A 10,387-nucleotide genomic window follows, 5' to 3' on the forward strand; every position below is an offset into this window, starting at 1 on the left:
CTGTCAGCGGCTGTAACATTTTTTTCGCGAAATACAGAGGCCCTTTCGGTAGGTCCCTGATGTCAGGGGAGGAATCATTATTTTGCGCGTAATAAGGAGGCATTTCCTTGCGTGTGGCCATGGACCCAGCTATCGGCCTCTCCACGTACAATCCACTTCAGATGCATGTCGGTCGTTGACCACGTTGACCAGGCTGCGCCGAGAGCACCAGGGCGGTGGGCGACGGCGAGGCCTAGGAAGGGAACAACATGGAGGCAGGGAAGACTCGGCAGTTGTTTCCCACGCAGAGGGGAGTACGACTATACGAGGGTTTACTGGTTCGTCTGCCGTCGCCGGAGAATAACAACAGGTGTGGGTGAGTAGAGGGATGGCTAGGCCAGCGATGGGAGTACGGTGAGGTGGTGAGGACTGTGCGGCAGCAGAGCCGGCCGCGGGAGGAGGGAGCAGGCAGTCCCGCCGGCGCCTGTTTGAACTGCTGGAGCAGGAAGAGCAGAGATTGAAGAAGCATGACGGCCGTTGGATGGCCATCCAACATTCACTGCTTGTGCGTCAACCTTTTTTTAGGAAAGCCTCAAATCTGTGGAAAACATCATACAACCCATCTGCCATTATTTCTAATAATTTACAGCTCATTTGCTAATTATTAAGGTTTTTTTGGAGCCCATATTATTTTTGTTAGCATTACAACCCATATTGTGGCCACGGTTAAAAAATTATAGGAAATTTTGCATATTTCGGTGCGGTCCAAACTGTTTTTAATCCCGAAATTTCGACTCACATTCAAACTGATTTTAAAAATAAATGTATATCAATATAAGATCCAATAAATTCTCCACGCATAAAAATTAATGTAATTTCAAATCTCGAAATGAAGAAAAGATATTTGAAACTAATTGCCGGTTTGATGTGTTTTAAAAATGTACAACCCATTTCTCATTACTGATGGGCCATTTTCTCGGCCAGCCGAATGAAAGCTCTCCTCGTCTTGAAAGATTTGCAGCCCAACAGGCCTCACAAAGCAACTTACTTGGCAAATCACAAAAAAAACTGGGCTGTGGCCGTGGACCCAGCTGTCAGCCTCTCCACGTACAGTACTCTTCCGATGGAATATCGTTGACCACATTGACCACGCCACGCCGAGAGCACCAAGGCGGTGGACGACGGTGAGGCCTAGGAAGGGGACGACACAGAGCCGGGGAAGATGCGGTAGTGGATGCCCACGCAGAGAGGAGTACGAGGGTTCACTGGTTCAGCTGCGGTGTGAGGCTGCCGTCGCTGCAGGGCCTGGCTAGCGGTGGGAGTAGTAGGGGGCAATGAGGCCTCATCGGCAGCACAGCCGGCCACTGGAGGCAGGAGCAGGCGGTCTCCCCTGCGCTGGTTTAGGCGGCTGGTGCAAGAAGAGCAGCGATTGAAGAAGCAGTAGGACCGTTCGATTCAAATCCAACGGTTACTGCTGCTAGAATCGTTTGTTGACTAAGTTGACAAGCCCTGCGTACGTGTCAACTCAGTAGGCCCATAGGTCAGCCTCCCAACCAGTGCGCCCCAGATGTCAGTGGGAGGAATCATTCTTTTCGCGTAATAAGGAGGCAGTTGATTGCGTGCGGCCAGGCCAACAAAGGGAGTAGGGTGGGCCAGGGAAGCCTGCGCGGCATCACAGCGGGCCACAAGAGGAGGGAGAAGGCAATCCCGCCGGCGCTAGTTTAGGTGGCTGGAGCAGGAAGATCAGAGATTGAAGAAGCACGTCGGCCATTGGATGTACATCCAACACTAACTGCTGCTAGAATCGTGTGTTCACTGACAAAGCCTTGCGTAAACAAGTCAGCCTCGAAATCTATGGCGTGTACAGCCCATTTGCTATTATTTTTATAATTTTTACTCATTTTCTAATTCATATGGAATTAATTGCAGCCCGTTTTCCATTTTTAGAATTGCTAGCCATTTTCTGGTCAGTACCAGGGTCAAAAAAATTAACTAAATATGTGGGAAATTTTGAAAATTCGCAAATTTTTGCTGGGGAATGAAATATTCTTAATCCAAAAATTAATAGCCATACTAAAACAAATTTAAAAATAAATTAGTACTATGTCATGTTAAATCCAATGAAATACATATAAGATATCAGTGAAGAACAAAAACAAAAAAAGAAACTTATATCCCATTTGCTATAATTTTTTTTGGAATTTTCAACCCCTTTTGATTTTACTTTGAACAGACATTGACCATACTCTTAAGCCAGTCCGGAATGCATCCCTCCTCATCTTGAAAGATTTGCAGCCCAGTAATTCAGAAAAAACAAGTAGGCCTAGCTTGGGTATTCTTCAAAAAGAAATACCGGGCTACCTATTTTCCCAAAGAACTCCTGCATGAGCATTTAGCTTTATTTATTTATTTATTTACTTATTTATGTTTAGGGGACCATGAGCATGTACCTGGGCCGGATTCATGTGAGAGCCTCCCTTCCAGTTAATTATGGGCTTCTCTATTGGGCCTTCATCAGTGTGCTGCATGTTATCAACAAGTGGAAAATGTGTTCCGAGTTTCAAAAAAAAATGTTCCGTACGATAAATAGTATGCGCTACGTACGGTATGGGGCACTAAAGGATCGAACCCTACAATGACTTCCAAAACATTGTGTTTGTCATTCTAACAACACATTTATTCAACCAACAGACGAAATATACTACTGATTGTACATTGAAAACAGCAGCAGCAGCAACCAGGGTTGGGGGTGCAACAGAAGCAGTAAGCAGGCCAGAAGAGTGAAGATGCAACTCTCTCTTCCAAACCAAACATCAGCCATCATTACAAAAGGGCTACCAAAAAAGAACAAGTGTATGCATCAAACTAAATAAAGATCCTACTACACCAAGTGTACGCATCTAACTAACTGGCTCAGTTAGACGTTACTAATTTTTTTCCGAAACGGAGGCAATAGAATTGCCTCGTCGATTAATTAAGAAGAAGAGAATTGCCTGGTTAATCTACGGAAAATCGGGCTAAAACCGAAGACGTTACTATTTATTAAGCTGCAGTGGAGTCGCAGATGGAGAGGAGTGGGAAACTTCACTGGTTCGGGTGCACGGTAGCACAGCCACGGTGGTTAGAAGGGAAAACATAAATTGGACGTGGCATTACTTTTATAAGAGACCTGCATTTTATACCCCATAGTAGGCATACTAACAAGTTCACACACAAATACAACAGAAAAGGTAAACATTCATATCAAACTCAGGTTCACAGGACACGTTCATATCCATAGCCAACATTCACAATCAACAACTCAAAAGATTCATATATACACAAGCTCAGCATATCTATGCATCCAAATGATTGATAGATCACACGACAATATTCATACATAATTTACAAAAAGATTCAGATATACGCATGTTCAGTATGTTTATGCATCCAAATGATTGAGATCACAGCCAATAAGATCCATGGACGAACTTTAATTACCTAGGGTAGAGACTGGTAAATGGTGTTCAATCAGAGGTACTTCTTGCTAAAATTAATTCTTGTATGAGTAAACTTTCGAGTACATAAGAGGCAGCACAGATAATCTGAACTTTGCTTGTAGGTTTATCCTCAAATAGTGGCCTCGTGCCCAGGGAGGTTTGAGCAACTTGGCCACTACTTTCATCCAACCAGTTTACTGGGTCATCCTGGTCCTGTATCTTGCCAAAATTCTACATTGAAGACAAGAAATGAGGCGGTTGAGAAAATGAACCACCCAATTTTTTTGTGAAGTTCAACTGAAATGGAGCATCCTTGGCGTGCAGACTGATTAAGTGCCAGATGAATATACGCGTCAATCAACTTGTCTGGAATCTTTAGACTCCATGCCATATAGTTCGCTACCATATGTGCCGATAACCAAAAGGCACAAGTTGGGACCAAAGACTGGACTGCGTTTTTCTGGGCTATGCACCAAGCAATGTTTTTGGCGTTCACTCTCCTAAAACTTGGAGTTTGACAATTGGTTGACGCCGGTTGATACTCGAATGAATATAGGCACTTCTTGTCAACATCGATGCTTGTCTGAGTGAACTTTGGAGTACATAGCAGCAGCATAAGTACCTGTCCATCCGATCATTTTGTGCAATTCTATTGAAATCACCCGATGTAATGATTTGCCTGCGAGTTTAGGCTCCAAATTACTCCTTTATGAAATTGGCAAACAGTAGCACAATACCAAATTACCAATACATATGACAGGCACAATAATTAGGATAAAGACCAGTACCAACCTGTGTGAGGTAGCATATCAATTACTATTTCCTTTGACTAGAAGCCGAGATAAGCCAAGCGATTGACAGCAAAGTAAGAAAGCATGCGGAGTTTAGCAACTGACAGGAAAGGGCAGAAGCTGTCGAGGCAATGAAGCACCCAAAGTTTTTGTGCAGTTCCACCAAAATCGAGCATCCCTGTTGGCACATATATTGAGAGAGTGATATTACTGTAATAGTGGGACTAGTTTATGAAACATACACTAACAAATAGAAGCACCCTCATTATCTTAATGGGTAAAGTTAGCAACATAGTAGTCTTGCTTAAAGAGAGGTATTAGTTTATTTAATCAGTGCCAATTAGCTCAAATCAACACTCAAAGCATTGCCATTTATCATAGGTTGCAAAACTTTAACGTGCAAAGATAAAGGAGTTTCTCATGATAGTAGCATGATAGAAATAGAGATGACAGCAAACTAATATGGATGAAGGCCTTAGGCCTGTACCAACCTGAGAAAAAAGCTTATTCATGTAGTCCCATAAGAGATGATAAAGCACTCACTGGAATCACACAATAGTATATATTTTTGTGCACTTCAAATGTATGGTTGAAATCACTCTTGTTTACCAGTGCTGAGATTATATCGAAAGATTATCAAGAACTTCCAGCAGAGTTAAAGCACTGGCTGGGATACAGTTCATTGTATTGTCTTGTGTAGTTCCATTTAATGTATGATTGGCACAACATGATCCCTGTTTGCACAAGTAGGAACAAGGTGAAACCTTCATTAGCTTAGTGAGAAAGGATAGGAAGACATTAGCATATTACTCAACCAGTAGCATCAAATTCATGATGGACAATACGCAAAACATTGCCTCATTGAACCAATGACAATAAATTGACATGCAAAACAATAGCACTATTATGTCATGACACTAATAATATTCCCTCCCTGCTCCACCACATGATTCACCTCCATAAACAAACATACACACGTACATGATTCAGCATAGGGTCCTACTAAAGATTTGTTGAACTCCAACAGGAAAATTAGGCAGTAATAAATTAGTGGTACTTAAGTACTCCTAATTAATTAAGTGAGATAGCAGAAGTGGAAGGGTTCCCTGGAGGATCATCTCACATGTGAGGTAGTCGTTGTCGGAGCCCTTGAATGGCCTTGACTGAGGCCTCTGGCTTCAGCAAGATCGGCTTGGCACTGTTTATTCTTCTTCTTCTTCCTCTTCATGCTCTGTTTCTCTTTTTCCTCACCAGTTGGTGAAACCAAGTACATGATTGGCCTTCTAATTCAGAATTGGTTTTGTCAGTGAGGAAGTACAAGTGTACTAGTAAAAAACAACATTATTTTCTCATGGCAGTCGGAAAATAGAGATGAACACATGCATTAAATATCATTCTTACCTAAAGGAAGGTTATGGCGCCAACACTACTAGAAAAAGGGCTATAGATGGGATTGACACTAATGGCGCACCAGACAAGTGGTGCGCCATTAGTATATACTAATGGCGCACCACCTTCTGATGCGCCATTAGAGTTGAAACTACTAATGGCACACCTGGCACACGGTGCGCCATTAGTATCAAATTCTTTTTTTAACTAGTGCGCCTGTCCAAACATACTAATGCCTCATCCACAGGTAGTGCGCCATTACTAGTTGTAACTAGTAATGGCGCACCTGCCAGAGAGTGCGCCACTAATGTTGTTGTTTTTTGTTTTTTTATTCCTTTTTTTGCAAAACTACTAATGGCGCACTCGCACGCGGTGCGCCATTACTAGTGTAAACTAGTAATGGCGCACCGTGGTGTAGTGCGCCATTAGTATGGTTTTTTTTGCAAAACTACTAATGGCGCACCACCCAGGGGGTGCGCCATTAGTAAGCTGGATTACTAATGGCGCATTTGTGGTTGGTGCGCCATTAGTAAGTGGGCAGCAACAAGATATTTTGGACAGCCTCTCCTCCCACACTCACTTTCTCCCCACTTCATTCTCTCCACCGCCTCCTCCTTGTCTCCGGTGCCTCCTCTTTTTCACCTCATTTCCACCATAAATTCATTCAAATTAAGTGGTTAAGTTACCTTGTTTTGCTAGGTAAGTAAGGGCGGAAGCTATATTTATGTCGTTCTCCCTACAACAATGTGCACATGCACTTTTTATGGCCTAGCTAGATCTATGTATGTTCGTGGTGTTGCATATGTTTGTGGTTTTGCATATGTGTTTGTGTTTGGAGGTGTACCGGTATTTGAAATGCGATAGTTGCCAATATTTTGCCGGAATGTTGATTCATTTCTGTTTCGGCGAGAATTTTGGCATTAAGCATTCTTTTTGGTCCTATTTTTAGGGAAAGTCATGCCAAATTTTTTCTTGGTTCTAAAATATCGTTTTGCTCTACCCCGCAGGCGACCATGGTCCGCACGATGACCGAAGGCATCGTGAATAGGTTTTTGAGGTCCGCGAAGGCCGAGATGCTTCAAAAGAACGAGACGGAGATAAGATGTCCGTGCGAAGATGCAAGCTGAATAGCCTTATTGCGGACCCGGATTCCGGGCAGGTGCGGGACCACCTGCTCTTGCGTGGTTTCATGGATGGCTATCGGTGGCAAGGTGATGAAGATGACTACGAAGTCGTCCATGGGGGCCGGGCAAGAAATGAGGAAGGGCAGCAAGACAACCACCGCGGCTCGGGCGGGCGAGAAGACGAAGAATCCCCAGGAGATGATCACGACGGTGATGCTATACACAGTCATCATGTAGAAGAAGATGCAGGACATGATGATGATGCTGGCGGAGCAGACGAAGCTGGACCATCGATGGGCTGGGTGCAGGACCCTCATATTCAAGAGCTGCTTCTCAAGCAGACGGATAACGCAAGAGCTGCCGCCCGAGAGAAAGCCAAGATGGATCAACTTGAGTTAGACGTGGTTACTCCATTGTATGAAGGATGCAGGCCCGAGGATACCCGCCTGAAACTAACGCTCATGGCTCTGGAGATGAAGGTAAAACACAAAATGACCGACGCATGCTTCGACGAGAACATGTCATTCTGGCACGAACGTCTTCCCAAGGGGAACAAGTGCCCGACCAGTTTGGAGGAGGCGAAGAAAATCGTGTGTCCTCTGGATTTACCGCACGTGAAATACCATGTGTGCATGAACAATTGCATCATTTATCGGGACGAGCACGCGGAGTCTACCATATGTCCGGTGTGCGGTGTCACTCGATACAAGAAGAGGAAGAAAGCTCCTCGAAAAGTGGTGTGGTACTTTCCGATCACTCCTCGTCTGCAGCGGTATTTCGCGGACCCTAAGGTAGCAAAGCTCCTGCGTTGGCACGCGGATAGGGAGGAGAAGAAGCGAGAAGATGACGCAAATGATCCGGAGATAGATAAAAAAGACAAGATGTTGAGTCACCCTAAGGATGCGAGCCAGTGGCAAGCGTTGAACTTTGAATACCCAGAATTTGGGAACGATAGAAGAAACATCATGCTGGGCGCGAGCACCGATGGAGTCAATCCGTTTGGCAGCCAAAGAAGCACACATAGCACCTGGCCTGTGTTTGTGTGGATGTACAACCTTCCCCCTGGTTGTGCATGAAGAGGAAGTACATTCACATGAGTATGCTAATTGAAGGGCCGAAACAACCAGGGAACGACATCAATCTGTATCTGGGGCTGCTGAAAGAGGAGATTGACACGCTGTGGAAAACGCCAGCCAATACGTGGGACGCCACAAAGAAAGAATATTTCCCTATGAGAGCCGCACTGCTCACGACGGTGCACGACTATCTCGGTTACGGATATCTTGCGGGGCAGGTAGTCCACGGATTTTCTGGATGCGTAAGGTGCATGGATGACACAACGTATCGCCAGCTAGATAGAGATCCTGGGTCTTCGAAAACCGTGTTCATGGGACATCGAAGGTGGCTTCGCGACGATGACCCGTGGAGGAAACGCAAGGATCTGTTCGATGGTGAAACCGAACCCCGAAAACGCCCGTGTACGAGGAGCGGCGAGGAAATAGACAAGCTGTTGAAAAATTGGAAAGACTGCCCACTGCCGGGAAAGAAGCAAAGGCGCCAGAGCCGCTGCTGAAGGTATGGAAAACGAGGTCTGTTTTCTGGGACTTGCCGTACTGGAAGATCCACCGTGTGCCTCACAGCCTTGATGTCATGCATATCACGAAGAACGTGTGCGAGAGTCTGCTTGGTACCCTGCTCAACATGCCAGAGAGGACCAAAGATGGGCCGAAAGCAAGGGCAGACTTGAAATTAATGGGCATCAGGCAGGAGCTTCACGCTATATATGATGACGATGATGATGATGATGATGATGATGAGGCGAAACAGGACACAGAAAGTCGTCGCAAAGGCAAAAAGGCCAAGAAGACCAGAAATGACTACCCTCCCGCGTGCTTCACTCTAAGTCAGGAGGAGATCGAGCAGTTTTTCACCTGCCTCCTAGGAGTAAAACTTCCTTACGGTTACGTGGGTAAGATAAGCAGATACCTAGACCCAGCGAAGCAGAAGTTCAGCGGGATGAAGTCTCACGACTATCACGTGCTGATGACGCAGATACTTCCAGTTGCAATCCGTGGGATCATGGACGCGCACGTCCGTGAAACGCTATTTGGCCTATGCAACTTCTTCGACGTCATCTCTCGGAAGTCGATTGGCGTGAGGCAACTCAGAAGGCTACAGGAAGAGATCGTGGTGATACTATGCGAGCTTGAGATGTACTTCCCGCCCGCATTCTTCGACGTTATGGTGCATCTGCTGGTCCATATAGTGGAGGATATCATCCAACTCGGGCCGACGTTCCTGCACAGCATGATGCCGTTCGAAAGGATGAATGGTGTCATCAAAGGATACGTTTGCAACATGTCACGTCCAGAGGGAAGCATAGCTAGGGGCTTTCTGACCGAAGAGTGCATCTCCTACTGCACGAATTATCTAGGCATCGAGAACCCCGTTGGTCTGCCCGTCAACAGGCACCTCGGCAGGCTCGCTGGATGGGGTCACCGTGAGGGTCGCCGCAAAATGCATGTCGACTTTGAGGGTCGACTCGCCGACTTTGAAAGAGCAAACCTAGTCGCGCTACAACACATAGACGTGGTCGATCCTTGGGTGGTAGAGCACAAAACCTTTATTAAGAAGACATACAATGACCGAGGCCAACAGAGGACGGACGGAGATATACTCAAAGAGCACAACTCATGTTTCACGCGTTGGTTCAAGCAGAAGCTTCTGTCGTACCCTTTACATGAGGATTCTTCCGCAGAAGAACAACTCATATTCGCCTTGTCACAGGGCGCCGAGCACAACCTGATGACCTATGAGGCGTACGATATCAATGGCTACACATTCTACACCGAGGACAAGGACATGAAGAGCGATGGTTATAGAACTCCGGGGTAACGATGGAATCCTACACCGGTAACGACAAGGACAGATACTACGGAAGGATCGAGGAGATCTGGGAGCTAAGCTACGCTGGAGAGAAGGTCCTGATGTTCCGTGTCAGATGGGCCAAGAATGTCATAAAAGAAGACCGGTATTTCACCACCATGGTTATACCCGAAGCCAAATCCAAGACCGCGGGCGCAAACGTCACCGCGAAAAATGAGCCATGGGTACTGGCTTCCCAAGTGGACCAATGCTTCTTCATTACCGACCCGCCAAAGCCCAGTTGTGTTGTCGTGAGGAGAGGCAAAAGGAAGATCATCGGAATGGATGGAGTAGCCAATGAGCAAGACTTCGACAAGTACGGTGACCCGAGGATCGAACATGACGACGATGATGAAGTAGCAGCATACACCACAAGAAGAAGTAGGACCACCCTACCTAAAGGACGTCCGTTCCATAGAAGAACTCCATTTGCAAAAAAGAAGGGCAAGAAGAATGTGAACAGATAGCTAGCTAAGATCGATTGTATTTAAATCGTAGCCTTCATTTCTCGATTGTATTTCATGGGCACTTTTTGAACTATCATGAATATTTTCAAATTTCATGGACACTCGATCTCGATCCCCCTCCATCTCGATCGCTATCCCACCTCGCCAGATCCGGTCCCCCTCGCCGCCGAGCACCCCCCGGTCCACCGGCCGCCGCCGCCGACCCCCCGCACCCTCGATTCCCCTACTCAACC

Source organism: Triticum dicoccoides, chromosome 3A (genome assembly GCF_002162155.2).
Source record: "Triticum dicoccoides isolate Atlit2015 ecotype Zavitan chromosome 3A, WEW_v2.0, whole genome shotgun sequence".
Taxonomy (NCBI): Eukaryota; Viridiplantae; Streptophyta; class Magnoliopsida; order Poales; family Poaceae; genus Triticum; species Triticum dicoccoides.